General features: G+C 35.1%; 1 protein-coding gene across 3 annotated transcripts in view; it reads left to right on the top strand.

The window, feature by feature from the left end:
* Nucleotides 1-17,855, top strand: part of LOC150105388 (uncharacterized) — a 188,972-nt gene that overhangs the window by 73,651 nt on the left and 97,466 nt on the right. The window lies entirely within an intron of this gene.

Raw genomic sequence — 17,855 nt, forward strand, 5'->3', positions numbered from 1 at the left:
AACTGGTGAGATCTTTCTGAGCAATAAATACAAAATGTTATATTCAGGCAATGACAATCAAGGAAAAGAAGGAGTAGCCATAGTATTCAACACAAAATACGAGGCTAATCTTCTTGAATGGCAGTCAGTCTCAAGTAGAGTAATGTGGGCAAATATGAGAATGGGGAACTGGACAATGAGACTTATTTGTGCCTATGGTCCCACAGAAGGTTCTACTAAGGTAGAAGTGGAGGAATTTTTTGAGGCTTTAGAAAAAGCAACTGACACAATGAAAAAGGAAAAGTTGGTCCTTGTTGGGGATCTAAATAGTAGAGTAGGAAATGATTGTGAGACATACAAAAATATTTTGGGAAAATTTGGAGAAAAGAGCAAAGCTAATAATAATGGCAAATATCTGTTGGATTTCTGCTCAGGACATGGACTGGTTATTACTAACACCATGTTCCAACATAAAAATGTGCACAAATTCACATGGAGAGAAGAGGCTAGGAATAAGAAAAGTCTCATTGACTATGTTATTGTTGATAGTGATGTTTTCTCCCTGGTGCAGGACACCAGAGTGTACAGAGGATTTGAAATTGGAAGTGATCACTATTTAGTCTTGAGCAGGATAAAATTAAATTTCATATTGAAAAGAATAACATGTAAGAAAGTTTTAAAGCGAATAAAAGTTGAGCAGCTCTCAGATATGAACTGTAGACTAAAATACAGAAATATTATTGAAAAGAAAATGAAAGAGTTTGAGAACAGGAATCAAACCTTGGAGATTCAGTGGCAAACTCTAAAGGAAACATTGATTGATTCTGCCAGAGAGGCATGTGGTGAGGTTGTGTGCAAGGATAAAAAAATCAGAACTCCCTGGTGGACACAGGAAGTTAAAGAGGCAGTGAAGGAAAAGAAGAAAGCATATCAAAAGTTCCTGGCAAATAAGTCAGCTTTTACTCTTACAGAATACAGAGACAAATGTAAGAAAGCTAAACAGTGTGTAAAACTAGCTAAACAAAAGTCATGGGAGGACTTTGGCAAGAATATAGAAAATAAATATCAAGAAGGTGGCAAAATATTCTGGAGGTTGTTGAAGAAGCTTAGGAATGGAGGAAAGAGTGCTGTAAAAGGAATTAGATATGATAAAGGTGAAATGAAAACAGGAGAAAAAGATATCCTTGAAGTATGGAGTAATTACTTTGAAAAACTGCTAAATGAAACAAGCAGTGATGACAGCACAGTGATAAAAAACACTGACCAGGCATGCAGTCAGGAATACATATCCATACTTGAAGTAGAAAAAGCCATCAAAGGCTTGAAATGTGGAAAGGCAGCAGGAGTAGATGATATTCGACCAGAAATGCTGAAGTATGGTGGTATAAGAGTCTTACAGTGGCTGCACTGCATAGTTCAGAAAGCCTGGACAGAGGGACGAATTCCCGATGATTGGAGTAAAGCTCTCATAGTGCCCATATATAAAAAAGGAAATAAAACTGAATGTGAGAATTACAGAGGTATTTCCCTACTGAGTGTTCCTGGCAAGATCTATGCAAGTATACTTGAGAAACGGTTGAGAAGAATTGTGGAAGAAAAGCTTGGTGAAGAACAAGCTGGATTCAGGCCAAATAGAGGCTGTCAGAATCAGATCTTCACTTTACGACAAATAGTCGAGAAAGCATGGGAATATAACAAAGATCTGTATTTAAGTTTTGTTGATTTGGAAAAGGCATATGACAAGGTGCCAAGAGAGAAGCTATTCAATACGCTGCAGTTATATGGTGTCAATGGAGCACTATATCAAGCAATACTTAGTCTTTATTTGAGTTGTGAGTCAGCAGTTAGAATTGAAGGAAGTACAGGAAGATGGTTTAATGTTAAATCTGGTGTGAGACAAGGATGTACATTATCCCCTCTGTTATTCATTATCTATATGGATCACATTATGAAGGAATGTGGTATTAAACCTGATATCAAAATTGGAGATGTTAATGTCAGCTCTTTGCTTTATGCGGATGATGTTATACTTCTAAATAAATCCGCTACAAGTCTGCAAGATTCTCTGACTAAATTGAATAACTGTTGTAATAGATATGGTATGAAGGTCAGCAATAAAAAGACAAAGACAATGAAAATAGGCAGAATCATTGAAAATGTCAATTGTGTTGTGAATGGAGAACCTGTGGAACAAGTAAAACATTTCAGCTACTTAGGCACAATTTTTACTGAAGATGGTAAACTAAATATAGAAATAGACAACAGAATCAGCAAAGCTGGTATCGTGGGAAGTCAATTGAATAAATTCATATGGAATAAGAAAGAAATTAGTCGGAACACTAAATTAGCTGTATACAAGACTGTGTTCAAACCAATTTTAACTTATGGATCTGAGAGCTGGGTCAGAAGTAAAACACTTGACCAAAGACTAGAGACCGCAGATATGAGAGTCCTGAGAAAGATTAGAGGCGTGAACAGATGGCATCAATGGCAATATCATATTAAAAATGAGGATATTAGGAAAGAACTTGACATTGTCAGCATCCAGGAATGTGTTAGCAGAGCTAATCTCAGATGGTATGGTCACTTAAATAGAATGGGAGAGGAAAGATTAGCAAAACAAGTGTTCTCTGCCAGGTTGGCAGGAAAACGACCCAGAGGAAGACCAAGATATAGGTGGATTGATATGGTACAAAGTGCCTTAGACGATAGAAATATAAGATCTGATAATGTTGGAGTCTTGACAAGTAACAGACTGATTTGGAGGAAAATTGTAGATAGGAAGTTAGTAATGATGTAATTTTTTCATGTAGTACTGTCATATCCTGTACACCCCTTGAGGGTACATGGCAGGAATTTGATGATGATGAAATTTAATTTTAATTTTCAGTATAATCTCCCTTAAGAATAATACATTTATTCCAGCGATGCGCCAGCATCCCGTCCCTGTAGTGGTTCTCAGTAAGATATGCAAAATACCCTTCTAAATTTGCAATCATCTCTTGATTTGAAGAAAAACGCTGACCAGCAAGGAAGAGTTTGTTTTGGGAAGAGATAGAAGTCAGAGGAAGCCAAATCTGGGGAATAGGGTGGATGTTCCAACAATTCATAATGCAGTTCCCTTAATTTTCCCATTGCCAAAACACCTTTGTGGGCAGGTGCATCATCATGATGAAAGATGATTTTTTTCTTCTCCAAACTGGGTGTTTTCTCATGAATTTTTTCATCTAGTATGGTTAAAAGATTGGAATAATATTTCCCAGTTATTGTTTTATTTACCCTTTTCAAGATAATTAATAAACAAAAATCCAAAAACACTGATGCCGTGACCTTTCCTGCTGATGGAACAGACTTTTCTACTTTGGTGTTCAACAACTGGGTTCTGTCCACTGTTTTGACTGCTGTTTGGATTCTGGTGTGTGTAATGGTGAATCCAAGTCTCATCCATAGTAATAAATCGGTGCACAAAATCGGTTTTATTCTTGTTGAAATGCTCCAAGCACTGTTTAGAGATTTTCATGAACGTGTTTTTGATCTGCTTTGAACAAGCATGGCACCCATCTTGCACAAAGCTTTTTCATATGCAATTCTTCATGCAAAATATATCCTACATGTTCTTCTGAAATGATTATAGTCTCAGCAATTTCATGCACCTTGACTCGCCAGTCAACCAATACCATATCTTGCACTTGTTCAATGATTTCTGGTGTTGTTACTTTTTGGATGTCCTTCACGTGGATCACCTTCAAGGCTGGTACAGCCACCTTTAAACTCAGCCCATTTCTTGATTGTCGAATGAAGCAGAAGAGTGCCCATAAACCTTTATAAACTTTGAATGAATTTCTTTTGCTGTTAAACCTCTTTTACAAAGAATTCATAACCGCACGATACTCAATTTTATCCATTTCAAGGAATACAGACAACACTTTTGCTTCAGACAGCTGTATAAAACAAACCACTTGATAGAATGACTTTCAATTTCACATGGATGCTCATGACAGATGTACCAACTTAGAAAAAAAAAAATCTTTCCGATAGTGTTGACATCTATGGTTGAGGCCGAGAACTTTTCAGACCACCCCCTTGTATTAGAAATCAATAATGAAGGAGAATGCCATATTTGGTTGGTATATTTAAATTACTCAAAGGCGTAAATATGTGAACCATCTTTAATAAATTATCTGAGAATGGGAAATGTAAAGGAAAGAATAAGTAAGAGTAGAAATTCTTTCATTAATGGTAAGTGAATTATTAATCATCTGTGGTATATATCCTGTAAGTTACTGGGTAGAGTGAATAGTATGTGATCCTATGAAGTCTAAACATGAATAAGTGAATTTATGATGCCATAATTTAAAAAAAAAACTTACTGGGAAAGGGAAAGATATTTGTTTGCAAAGTATAACTAACCAACCAATAATGAGCATTCACTATATACATTTAGTAGTTCAGTTAAAAACTATAGGGAGAGACTAATCCAATGAACTAATAATGTTGTTGAGGTGATTTGGTTAGGAATGGTTTTTCTTTACTTTAAAGTTACGTGGTGGTCAGCAATCATAGTGAAGAATTTTTGGAGACAACTCACATGTTAGAATAATTACTTGTCATTAGGAAAGTAATATTCAATGTTTCGACCTCTGTATTCAGGTCATTGTCAGGAAAAATACATACAAGATACATGATACCACACTATATAAAAGTAAGATGAATCTAAATGCTTGTTAATTACAGCCTCGGTTAATGCACCTAATGCATTCTTTAAAACAGGTGCAGTAATCGAATATAATAACCTTTGGGAAGAAGTATAATTTGTTCCTCGAATTTCTTTTTTGACCCTTAATTTTTTTTTTATAAAAGAATTAGGGTATATATCAGTGCCTAGTTAAAGGAAAACCATGAAACTGAAAGACAATAAAACACATCATCAAATTACTGATTATATATTGTCCGACCACATAAATGAGAGCTATCATTTGCAGACTGCCAAGATACTATACCCTCAAGGGATGTACATGATACGATAGTACTACATGAAAGATTTACATCATTACTAACTTCCTATTTACAGTTTCCTCCAAATCAGTCTGTTAAATGTCGAGACTCGCATTATCAGATCTTATATTTCCAGTTTCTAAGGCACTTTTTACTTATCACTCTACCTGTATCTTGGTCTTCCTCTGGGTCTTTTTCTTGCTAACCTGGCAGAGAACATTTATTTTGCAAATCTTTCCTCTCCCATTCTGTTTAAGTGACCATACCACCTACCTAAGATTAGCTCTGCTAATGCATTCCTGGTTACTGACAATATCAAGATCTTTCCTAATATCCTTGTTTTTAATATGATATTGCCATTGATGGCATCTGTTTATGCCCCAAATCTTTCTCAGGACTCATATCTGCAGTCTCTAGTCTTTGGTCAAGTGTTTTATTTCTAACCTAGCTCTCAGATCCATAAGTTAAAATTGGTTTGAACACTGTCTTTCATATAGCTAATTTAGTGTTTTGACTAAATGTCTCTCTTATTCCATATAAATTTATTCAGTTGACTTCCTACCATACCAACTTTGTTGATTATGTTGTCTATTTCCATATTTAACTTGCCATCTTCACTAAAAATCATGCCTAAGTAGCTGAAATATTTTGCTTGTTCTATAAGTTCTCCATTCACAATGTAGTTGATATTTTCATTGTCTTTGTCTTTTTAATGCTGACCTTCATACCATATCTATTACAACAGTTATTCAATTTAGTCAGGGAATCTTGCAGACTTGTAGCGGATTTATTTAGAAGTATAACATCATCTGCATAAGGCAAAGAGCTGAGATGAACACCTCCAATTTTGATATCAGGTTTAATACCACTTTCCTTCATAATATTTCCTCTCTACATCCTTGTCTGACACCAGATTTAACATTAAACCATCTTCCTGTACTTCCTTCAATTCTAACTACCGACTTGCATCTCAAATGAAGACTAAGTATTGCTTGATATAACTCCAAATTGACACCATGTAACTGTAGTGTATTGAATAGCTTCTCTCTTGGCACCTTGTCATATGCCTTTTCCAGATCTACAAAACTTAAATATAAATCTGTTATATTCCCATGCTTTCTCAACTATTTGTCGTAAAATGAAGAGCTAATCCTGATAGCCTCTATTTGGCCTGAATCCAGCTTGTTCTTCACCAAGCTTTTCTTCCACAATTCTTCTCGACAGTTTCTCAAGTATACCTGCATAGTATCTTACCAGCAACACCCAGTAGATAAATACTTCTGTAATTCTCATATTCAGTTTTATTTCCTTTCTTATATATAGGTACTAAGGGAGCTCTACTCCAATCATCTGGAATTTGTCCTTCTGTCCAGGCCTTCTGAACTATGCAGTGCAGCCACTGTAAGACTTCTATACCACCATATTTCAGCATTTCTGGTCAAATATCATCTACTTCTGTTGCCTTTCCACATTTCAAGCCTTTGATGGCTTTTTCTACTTCAAGTATGGATATGTATTCTTGGCTACATGTCTGGTCAGTGTTTTTTTTTTTTACCACTGTGCTGTCATTACTGCTTGTTTCATTTAGCTTTTTTCATTAGTTTTTCAAAGTAATTACTCCATACTTCAAGGATATATTTTTCTCCTGTTTTCATGTCACCTTTATCATCTCTAATTCCTTTTACAGCACTCTTTCCTCCATTTCTGAGCTTCTTCTACAACCTCCCAGAATATCTTGCCACCTTCTTGATATTTATTTTGTATGTTCTTGTCCAAAGTCTTTCCATGACTTTTGTTTAGCCAGTTTTACACAGTGTTTAGCTTTCTTACATTTGTCTCTGTATTCTCTAAGAGCACAAGCTGACTTATTTGCTAAGAACTTTTGATATGCTTGCTTTTTTCCCTTGACTGCTTCTTTAACTTCTTGTGTTCACCATGGAGTTCTGATTTTTCTATCCTTGCACACAACCTCACCACATGCCTCTCTGACTGCATCAATAGGAGTTTTCTTCAGGGCTTGGCACTGAATCTCCAAGGTTTGGTTCCTGCTCTCAAACTCTTTCATTTTTACATGAATAATATTTGTGTATTTTAGTCGACATCTGAGAGCTGCTCAACTTTTATTCTTTTTTTTTAAACTTTCTTACATGTTCTTCTTTTCAATATGAAATTCAATTTTATGCTGCTCAAGACTAAATGGTGATCACGTCCAATTTCAAATCATCTGTACACTCTGGTGTCCTGCAGCAGTTTTTTTTTTATTCGTATGGAGTTTCCTCCCTTTTTCTCCCTGCCCCTATTGGGGCGAGTTGAGCCCTCTCATGGGAGTTAAGTATTTATAGCTGTAGATCCGTGTGTGTTTATGGTGCCGGTATGCCTGCTTGCTGGATGAAAAATGCCAAATAAACTGGCAGAAAAAGCCCTACTGCCTGTGCCCAAGACCAGCTAATTTGCTATGGCTGAGGAAGATACTCAAATTCCTTACATCTTCGACGATGGGAATCGAACCTGGGACACTCCTTCCCTCATATGGTTGTGAAGCGCACAGCCACGAGGCTAACTACGTGAACTCCTGCACTGGTAGGAAAACATCACTATCAACAATAACATAGTCAATGAGACTTTTCTTATTCCTTGTCCAATAAAACATTTCCAGAATATAAATTTATTATTCTACTTCTTAACAAAAATTGAGCTAGTGTAGATAGGCAGGCATTCTGTTTCTTTTTTTTTTTTTCCATACAACTGATGGTATGACCATATTACCTCTTTTACTGCTTCTCTCTTCATCAGGTTCAGCTGTAAAATCTCTCGCGATAAATTAATTTCTCGAGTTTGATTTTACCGAGGTTTACAAACATAGAAAATACAAATTATGTCATAATAAAATAGATGTGATAATTTAGCTGTAAAAATGTATAATTTAATTCCCATTGAGTTGTATGTAAATGGAAAAGAGGGGATTAACCCAGATTAGAACAATGACTAAGCAAAAAACAAACATTCTCAAGGTCTTGTGAACATAAAAAAACAGAGGGAGACGAACTGACATCGTCATGCTGGTGGCTGATACTGGAAACGTAGTAACAAAGGATTAGAGAAGATATAAAAGAGGACTGAGATGGACCAGTGAGGTTCTTGATTTTTCGGTGCTAAGTTTTTTCCCTTCCCAGAGGACGGAGTTCCAAATGTGTGTGGAGGCGAGGCCGTTTTTGATGGAACTCCTGTTTGGATGCATGGACGTGCTAGGAGAGTTAGGCTACTCGCGGTCATAACGGTTCCCCATCAGTAACCGGAAAGTTCCTTTCCGGTTACTGATGGGGAAATTGCCATTAAAAAAAACTTTGTAAAAGGTTTTAAATTGGTAACCAAATTATTTCATCCCGGTGAGCGATTTTTTTTTTTAAATAGTCATTCATGAAAATGTATAGATAGAAAATTTTTAAAATCTGTAGCATTTACTTTCAAGATGTATATAGGCACACTAATTCTTTTTGTGTATAGAAAAAAAGAAAATGTTCGCCAGCTTGATTTAGCATTATTAACTATAGATTATTAAAGGCAATTTAAATGTGCACTCAGCAAAGATAATAAAATGACCTCAAGAACAAGAATAGTCACTTTCATGGAGGACAGTAATGGTGTTCTTTGCAGTGATCACAGGAGGATAGAGCTTATGACCAAATTTGTGTAGGATCACACCATCAAAATCTATTGCCATTAATTAGATTCTATAGATCTTGAGCTACTCTCAGGAACTGTCTGTGATTTAAATTGGGATGTGTGTAATAGCCTGGTTTCTTCCACTTGATGAATGGTTACTATCCAAGGCATGCTGTGCTAGTCTTTTAGGTTGCCCATACTGAATATACCCTGTCTTTTCTTCTTACCAAGGTAGTCTTGCCCTGTTTGTCTAAAAATGAGTTCCACATTGATAGGAGATACTGTAGAAACTGTTAAGGAGAGATCTTGATTGTCTTAGATATGTCTTGGGAAAGTGGAAACTTTGTTCAGAGGTTTGTAAACTGTTCTAATTTTGCGTTTTAGCAGTGAGATCCAGTCTGTTGTTCCTTTGATATAGGGTGCAGTGATATGATGTATATGTAGTCTGGTTGGGTTGGGGGCATTTATAGTGAGGGTGATTGGAATTATGGCTGAAGAAAGTAGGGCTATGGGATCATGTGTTATACAGTTTGGAATTTGTGGGGGGGGGGGGATATAAAACCATTCATCTCCTATTAAACCTTTGTCCTTTTTAAGGAATTTAGCCAAAGATTTGTTGGTATTCAAGCTCTTCAGGATTCTTCCAATTTTCCAATAAAAGACCAGAAAACCCATGTAATGATCATTTTGCTTGATTTATCTGGTATTAGTATCCCCACATGATTCTATCCATCCTGCATATGCAAATATTTCACTAATGACAACATTACTTAAATTAAGGGGATATTAAATCTCACATAGTTGATATTCGACCAGAAATGCTGAAGTATGGTGGTATAAGAGTCTTACAGTGGCTGCACTGCATAGTTCAGAGAGCCTGGACAGAGGGACGAATTCCCGATGATTGGAGTAGAGCTCTCATAGTACCCATATATAAAAAGGGAAATAAAACTGAATGTGAGAATTACAGAGGTATTTCCCTACTGAGTGTTCCTGGCAAGATCTATGCAAGTATACTTGAGAAACGGTTGAGAAGAATTGTGGAAGAAAAGCTTGGTGAAGAACAAGCTGGATTCAGGCCAAATAGAAGCTGTCAGGATCAGATCTTCACTTTACGACAAATAGTCGAGAAAGCATGGGAATATAACAAAGATCTGTATTTAAGTTTTGTCGATTTGGAAAAGGCATATGACAAGGTGCCAAGAGAGAAGCTATTGAATACGCTGCAGTTATATGGTGTCAATGGGGCATTATATCAAGCAATACTTAGTCTTTATTTGAGTTGTGAGTCAGCAGTTAGAATTGAAGGAAGTACAGGAAGATGGTTTAATGTTAAATCTGGTGTGAGACAAGGATGTACATTATCCCCTCTGTTATTCATTATCTATATGGATCACATTATGAAGGAATGTGGTATTAAACCTGATATCAAAATTGGAGATGTTAATGTCAGCTCTTTGCTTTATGCGGATGATGTTATACTTCTAAATAAATCCGCTACAAGTCTGCAAGAGTCTTTGACTAAATTGAATAGCTGTTGTAATAGATATGGTATGAAGGTCAGCAATAAAAAGACAAAGACAATGAAAATAGGCAGAATCATTGAAAATGTCAACTGTGTTGTGAATGGAGAACCTGTGGAACAAGTAAAACATTTCAGCTACTTAGGCACAATTTTTACTGAAGATGGTAAACTAAATATAGAAATAGACAACAGAATCAGCAAAGCTGGTATCGTGGGAAGTCAACTGAATAAATTCATATGGAATAAGAAAGAAATTAGTCGGAACACTAAATTAGCTGTATACAAGACTGTGTTCAAATCAATTTTAACTTATGGATCTGAGAGCTGGGTCAGAAGTAAAACACTTGACCAAAGACTAGAGACCGCAGATATGAGAGTCCTGAGAAAGATTAGAGGCGTGAACAGATGGCATCAATGGCAATATCATATTAAAAATGAGGATATTAGGAAAGAACTTGACATTGTCAGCATCCAGGAATGTGTTAGCAGAGCTAATCTCAGATGGTATGGTCACTTAAATAGAATGGGAGAGGAAAGATTAGCAAAACAAGTGTTCTCTGCCAGGTTGGCAGGAAAACGACCCACAGGAAGACCAAGATATAGGTGGATTGATACGGTACAAAGTGCCTTAGACGATAGAAATATAAGATCTGATAATGTTGGAGTCTTGACAAGTAACAGACTGATTTGGAGGAAAATTGTAGATAGGAAGTTAGTAATGATGTAATTTTTTCATGTAGTACTGTCATATCCTGTACACCCCTTGAGGGTTCATGGCAGGAATTTGATGATGATGATGATGAATTAATCAATATACATCACACAGTAATTAATACTACAAAAATATTATGTTCAAAGATTCAAAGCTTGCGTTCTTAGATTATAAAACCAATAATGACTTTTAGGTGTTAATCAAGCTGTCTGGATTAGACATATCTTCAGCTCTTAAACATAGCTAGCGATCAACACAAGTACAATTATAATACATAGCAAATATTGCTCACAGACTACAATTAAAATATCACAGTTCTGTCTTAATTTTAGATAGTCTCAAAACTTTATGAAGGTCTATCATTCTTAAGTTACAATTTCCTTCCTTTCACACATTACTTGATTAAAGGTTTACTATACCGAACTCGAGGATTCCTCATGCTTGTCCTTTCGATTCTTGGATTCCTTTCCTTCGAAACATTTTTTTCCCTTTATGTTAAGGCTAAAATTCCTGTCAGCTTAGGTTGGTCCTCATGGAATCTGCATACCGATCATCTATGCCTAGAATATTCTTAGCGCGAGGCGATTCTGCATCCAAAAGGCATGCTATCTGGACACTATCTTTTCCGGGAGTTGCCTGTTGCTTCGAGAATCCTGTAGTCATTCATCGTAGGGCTTGGAATCTGTGATCCCTCAAATCACAACCCGACATATCTGACTTCTGCCACCGAGAGAGAACAGACTCCAGACAAAAAGCAAAAAAGTCCTTTTGGGGGTTTTTTCAGCCCTTTTACATCAACCCCTACCAGGACTCCTTGTAACCCTAAATTTTCACCCAACACATTATTCCTTTGCACTCGTGGGCCTTGCCTTTTCGTAGCATCTTCCCTGAAAACTTAGGTCGGCATGTGCCGTATGCGCGTGACTGCTTGAGGCAACTTACTAATCCGGTGTCTTGCCCACGTACTTTGACCTTATAATCTCAGTTGGTTATATGCAATTTACACAGAAATTCTTTTATATCAATTCTAACAGAAAATATGCATATAACAGATTCATTGTCTAACATACAATTTAGTAGGTATTTTACACGGGAATATTCACAAGTTTTACACTAATTACGGTATCCAATATTTGTCAGGCTATATACAACTTACTAAAATACGAGCATATCCTTTTCAAGGGTTTTAACTTGTCAAATTATGAATGAAACATTCCTTAGTGAATTGTATTCATTCACAATTTAACACCTCTGATAAAATGCCTCTGAAATTTCGTAATTTGGTTATACGAGTTATTATTACATGACACCTCCACTGAGTCCAAAGACTGATGAGGGAGGGCACCTACTCTACAATTGTCTCCACCTGAATCCACCAACTACCATCATCATCTACATCAATGGCATCTACTGCCCATCACCACCAGTATTTTCACAGACAATCGCAAACATCCATGCCCATGGTGGGATTCGAACCTGCAGCCTTTCCGCTGGAGAGCGGATATGCTGACCAATTAGGCCAGCTCAATTAATTGAGATCCTGATTGTAAAAATCCCACATAAATGTTTCACTTATGTTTGCCTTTTAGTTTTATATACACTGAGTGGAAAAGTCATTAATAAGGAATAAGTTTTTATATATAAGAAAAAGTAATCTAAAAATATATACAAGTATGTGTGTGTTTGCATTTAGTAATGATTATATGCTTAGTATTATATTATGAGCTGCCATGTGGTTAAACGGTAGTGACATAAAAAAAACTTAAATATAGTTATAAGTAGTAAACTTGCTCACCGTATGTTGTAATCCTTAAGGAGTTGCATGAAAATAATGATGTATGTATATTTTGTATGTTTGTTTACAGAACGTGCAATTCATTACTAAATGCACATACATACTGTGTGTGTGTGTGTGTGTGTATATATATATATATGTATATATTTAGATTACTCAAAAAAAAATCAGGTAATGCTGCTTTTATTCCTTTATAAGAGAGTAGGCAGGGGCTTTTAGCCCTGTTTAACTTTTTGGGGACTGAGCGGGCAGTTTGATCTTCAACAGTAGCCAATCAGATAGCTGGTCTATGACTGTCACTAATTATAAGCAGCAACCAATGAAGAGACTGGCAAATAAGTGCTGCTGTCTCTGGTTCCTAATCATAACACTAAGTTTATGGGATGAAAAACTTATAACTTCATGTATGTATTTATGATACTCGGACATTAGCTTGTCTAAAGTACAATTTTCATGATCCGGATTGTTATCCTGTTGATTTTTATTTTATTTTTTTAATCCAGTTTTTCCTTTAGAGAACTTCTTTAGACTTAGGTACAGATGTTTTGCAGTTATTACTATTATGGATTGGTTGTCCTGAACTTTCTGAAGAACTGGATATTTTGTTTGACTGTTAAAGGATTTTACTTCCTTATTACTTAGGTTATCAAAATCCTTTAATATTCTATATAGATAATCTCCTAAGCATACTGTCATTCCTTAATACATTATAATCTTAATCTATCAGGATGTGCTATTAGTATTTTATTATTATTATCTGAGACCTCCAAGGGCTCGTCGACCAAGGGCACTCCACCTCTTGATCTCCACCATTTAATCCATCATCTACACACAACACCATCTACTGCTCACCACCACTAGTATTTTTTGTCTGTAAACTGTGCGTATTCTCAAGACTGATTTGCCTGTATGTGGGATTAAAAACCCAAATTTTCTGGGAGGAAAAAACCCTGCTGTCTCCACATATCAGCTAACTCGCCTTCAATTTAAGAAAAAAAAACATATAAAGATTCCTCTTATCATGACAAGAGTCGAACTTTGGCATTTTCCATCTGAAATGTGCAACGTACTTTCATTCTTCAAATTGTACTACAGAGGCATTTTAGTTGGATTGTTTATATCCTGTATTTTAAAATTTGCTGGAGATAACTTTTTTAATATTCTACAAGGACCTGAAGCCTTTTTATCTAAATTACCACCCTCTCTAAGGCTGATCATATTACCTAAAAGTACTAAATCGCCATGATGAAGATTCTTATATTTTTCATTTTTTGCTAAAAATGTTTTAGTGGGCATTTTTTTCCATAATAAGCCTGTTTCATCAGCATTAAATATCTGATCATCGGTATAATTTCCTTCTTCAGTGATCTGTTGCAATTCACCAGGAAAATTAGCTGCTGCTTTTTCATTGGCACTTGCAATTTCACCTTGTACACGAACACTATGAATGCTCGATCGCTTTTTGAACCGATCAAGCCACCCTGAACTTGCAGAGAAAGTTTCTTCCACTACTGATGCCGAATCATTTTCACTTTCTAATTGTTTTCTTTTTAAAGTTTCAAACAAATTCAATGCTTTTGTTTTTAGTCATTTGACTAAGAGGAATTCTCTTTTGGTTACAATCTTCTATCCACACTGACAATAGAGTTTCCATTTCAATCATAAGATTGCTTCTGTTTCTTGTAGTTTGGGACACAGACGAAGTTGGTGCACTTTGTCCTAGTTGCTTATAGTTTGCAGCGTGGTCTAAAATATGGCAAACAGTTGATTCATTTAGACCTTACTCTCTTGCAATTTTGGCTTTGGTTATGCCTGCTTCATACTTCTTTATCATATGCAACTTATCTTCTAAGCTGATCACTCTGTTTCTTCTTGATAGCTGTAGACTTGAAATCATCCTTGTTTTTTTTAGCATTCATTGTAGGGGTAAATAAGAAGAGAAATTAATATCCACATGTACTTCAAGCAAGGGCGGATAGTTACTGGTAAGTGGTGAGAAGACTCCGTCGGAAAAAACAAAGCGCTACAAGAGAGTAATACCTGGAGAATGGCGACTTGAACTGGTTGCATATGTAGTGGGCTACATCTCGCGGCTGCGATAATTCGAATTTGGAGTGCAATAATTGGAATTTTGGTATCAAATTATAAACCACGATGAATCGAGGTATTCCTGTATTATATTTATATATATGCATCTTTAATTATTCTCCAAGGATATAGAACTCTAAAATTAATAATTGAAGGACAGTGTAATGTATCAAGCTTTCACAGATTATTGAGAATATTTTGTGCTTAACAAAAAGCAAGTGATATTCCAAGGATTGCTCCTTGCAGATAGAATCTGCAGTGAATTTCTTTTTATTGGAAATGTAACCGGAACTGCTCAATTAAATATATTCCTATTGTCTGAGTGATTATTGACACGCTTGCTTCAGAAAAATGAGGAAAATATGCATTAAGGAAACTTCTTTACTAAAAGGAGACCATATGCCAAGTATATTACTTGAGGCTTTTTAATTGAATTTAAGATGAGATAGGCTGAATGCAAGCGACTAAGGAAGATATATAGAACAGTGATAAAATAGATGCTCCAAAGGAAATTTCCATATGGCCAAGTGAAACTGCAGAACTTTCAGCTTGTTTTGCAAAGTGCTGAATGTTATCTCTCAGTATTGAATTTAACTGTGCAAGTTAGAGTATGAGACACTGAGCTCATATCGAGTAATTCTTAGAATGGCCATGTATTGTCTTAAGTTAGAAATTAAATACTTTTAATCTTATAAAGAATGTCAGATCTTAGAGATCTGACATTCTTTATAAGATTAAAAGTCTCCTGTTTGTATATATGTTTACAGTAAATGGTTTCAATTTTTTATATTACAGAGCTTCATTCTTTAGAATACATGCTGATCCTTGAAGTCAGTGCACCATCAAGAATACAAATCTGAAATATTCTAACCAACTAAAAATAAAATTATAATAGTGTTACTTTACTCCATGACTAATTAATATATAGGTTTGGGTATAAGTGGGGAATAACAAGCTGGAGCAAATTAAGCCCACTCCTTTCAATTATAACAACTTCAAATATATATTTAATTGGAATACATATATATAGGAAATTAAAACAAATAGTGTCGAAAATGAAGAGTTTTTTTTAAATTAACACTTTGCCTATAATACACAAATCATAACTGATATTGCACATGTGATGGCAAAATGTTAAACTAGATGTCTCTGAAATTTATAATTTGGTTATGAGTTACTAAGTTAATTGTAGTTTGTAAATAATACAGAGCTTACTTACATTATCAACAATAGCATAGTCAGTAAAGCTTTTTCTATTCTTCTCTGCATGTGAATTTATGTATGCCTATGTTTGAACATATTGGTAATGACTAAACTCTGCTGGGAAATTCAGTATGTTCTTATCATCATTAATTTTGCCCTAATTTCCAAATTTTCCCCAAACATTTAAGTATATATGGTATTAATTTCTTACTATGCTGTATTAGATCTCTAACAAAAACCAAATGCTTTTCATATTTCTTTGTCACTCATACTCTAATTATACAGAATTCTTCTACTCTTTTCCTATTATAACATTGTGTGGAATATAAGCACAAATGTCTTACTAATTTTAAAATTTGACCACTCCACTGAAAACTACCGTTAATGTGCAAGTTTACCTTCATATTCATCATTGAGTACCATAGGTATTCCCTGAATACAGCATTTTTATAGTTTGTTAATTAGCATTGGTTATGCTGAGTTTGTTCCAGTGGTCTTTCACTGTTTACCCTGGTTCCTGACAGATAGAGGGTGCCTTGGTTAATCATACAATATTCTATCTGGTATAGTATAGTATTTCATCATGTTTTACTTTCACTTTATTTTGTGGTTTGAACCGATTAGTTATACAACTTGATTTAGCTAGATCTCAACTTGCTATGGATATTCATCATTTAGATACCCAACCCTTGGCATGTGTGCCAAACGTGCAGTGGCAGCTCGTGGCCTGAAATCGTGGGGATGCTGCAACTTTTGAAATATACATACAGTGTGTAAGTACAGTGTATATGTGTTTGGATAAAATATCAAAATCATGGTACTGACTGATATTAAGTTTTAAAAAGTTGCTTGAATTAGAATAAGTTTAAGAGATATTTCCGTGTTCTGCTGAATGTTTCTCTTGCATGTATGGGAAAGACAAACAATTCCTTTGCACGATCTTTATCCCCCAAGTGCAGTTTGTATTTCATCAGTAGTTGTTAAAATTCTGGAGAAATTAATGAGGGATCATTTACAGCATTAGGCAGATGAAGGTAATGTTATCTGTGAGGGTCAGCATGGATTTATTAAGGGGGGGGGGTTTAGACTTTGATGCCTTCGAGTCGACACTCTGGTTGTTTACACTGCGGTTATTTTCCACATTATGACATATCACGAAAATATCTGGTGTAGAACATTTATTTATTATTATATAAATATAGTTCACATATTAATGTGAACAGAATACTAAACTCTAATTATTGCAATTTTTTAAAATGCAGTATTTTAATTGAGAGGGGGGTGTGGATTAAATTGATCTTAACCATTAGAAATTCCCCTATCCTTGCTTTTCTTTATCCTGTACTTTTGGAAAATAGAATATTTTCTGAACTTTTTTTTTTCACTTTCAAGTCATTCATATTGATAGCATGCCATGTATATTTGTAATGTTTACATTTGCAATGAGCTGGTTATAAAAGTATATGCTTTTTCTATTTGGAAGCTTCAAAAACTTATTTTTTATAGTTTTATATATTATCTTAAGCTGCTTTATATTGATAAAGTAATTTTGAAATGGCTTTTCTCTTCTTTTTTCTAAGATTGTAACTTATCAATCATAATTGAAGTTAACCTTAGAACACTACATGAAATATTCAGGAAATTGTCAGAAGACACTTGTGTAAAAATAAACTGTATGGTTGTGTTTTTGAAATTTTTTTCAAAAAAAAATTATTTTTTCACAATTATGAATTCATTGTTTTTCTTTAAAGTACATCATTAACAATTCCTATTTTGAAATATTAGCTGCACTGCACACATTTTTTACTGTGTTTGACATAATAGGCTATGCTTAAAATTTCATCCTTCTCTTTTGTGAAAGACTGCGAGGAACATTTTGCTCTTTTCATTAACAT

Source organism: Typopeltis vanoorti, chromosome 6 (assembly GCF_054136105.1).
Source record: "Typopeltis vanoorti isolate ZY-2024b chromosome 6, IOZ_Tvanoo_1.0, whole genome shotgun sequence".
Lineage (NCBI taxonomy): Eukaryota > Metazoa > Arthropoda > Arachnida > Uropygi > Thelyphonidae > Typopeltis > Typopeltis vanoorti.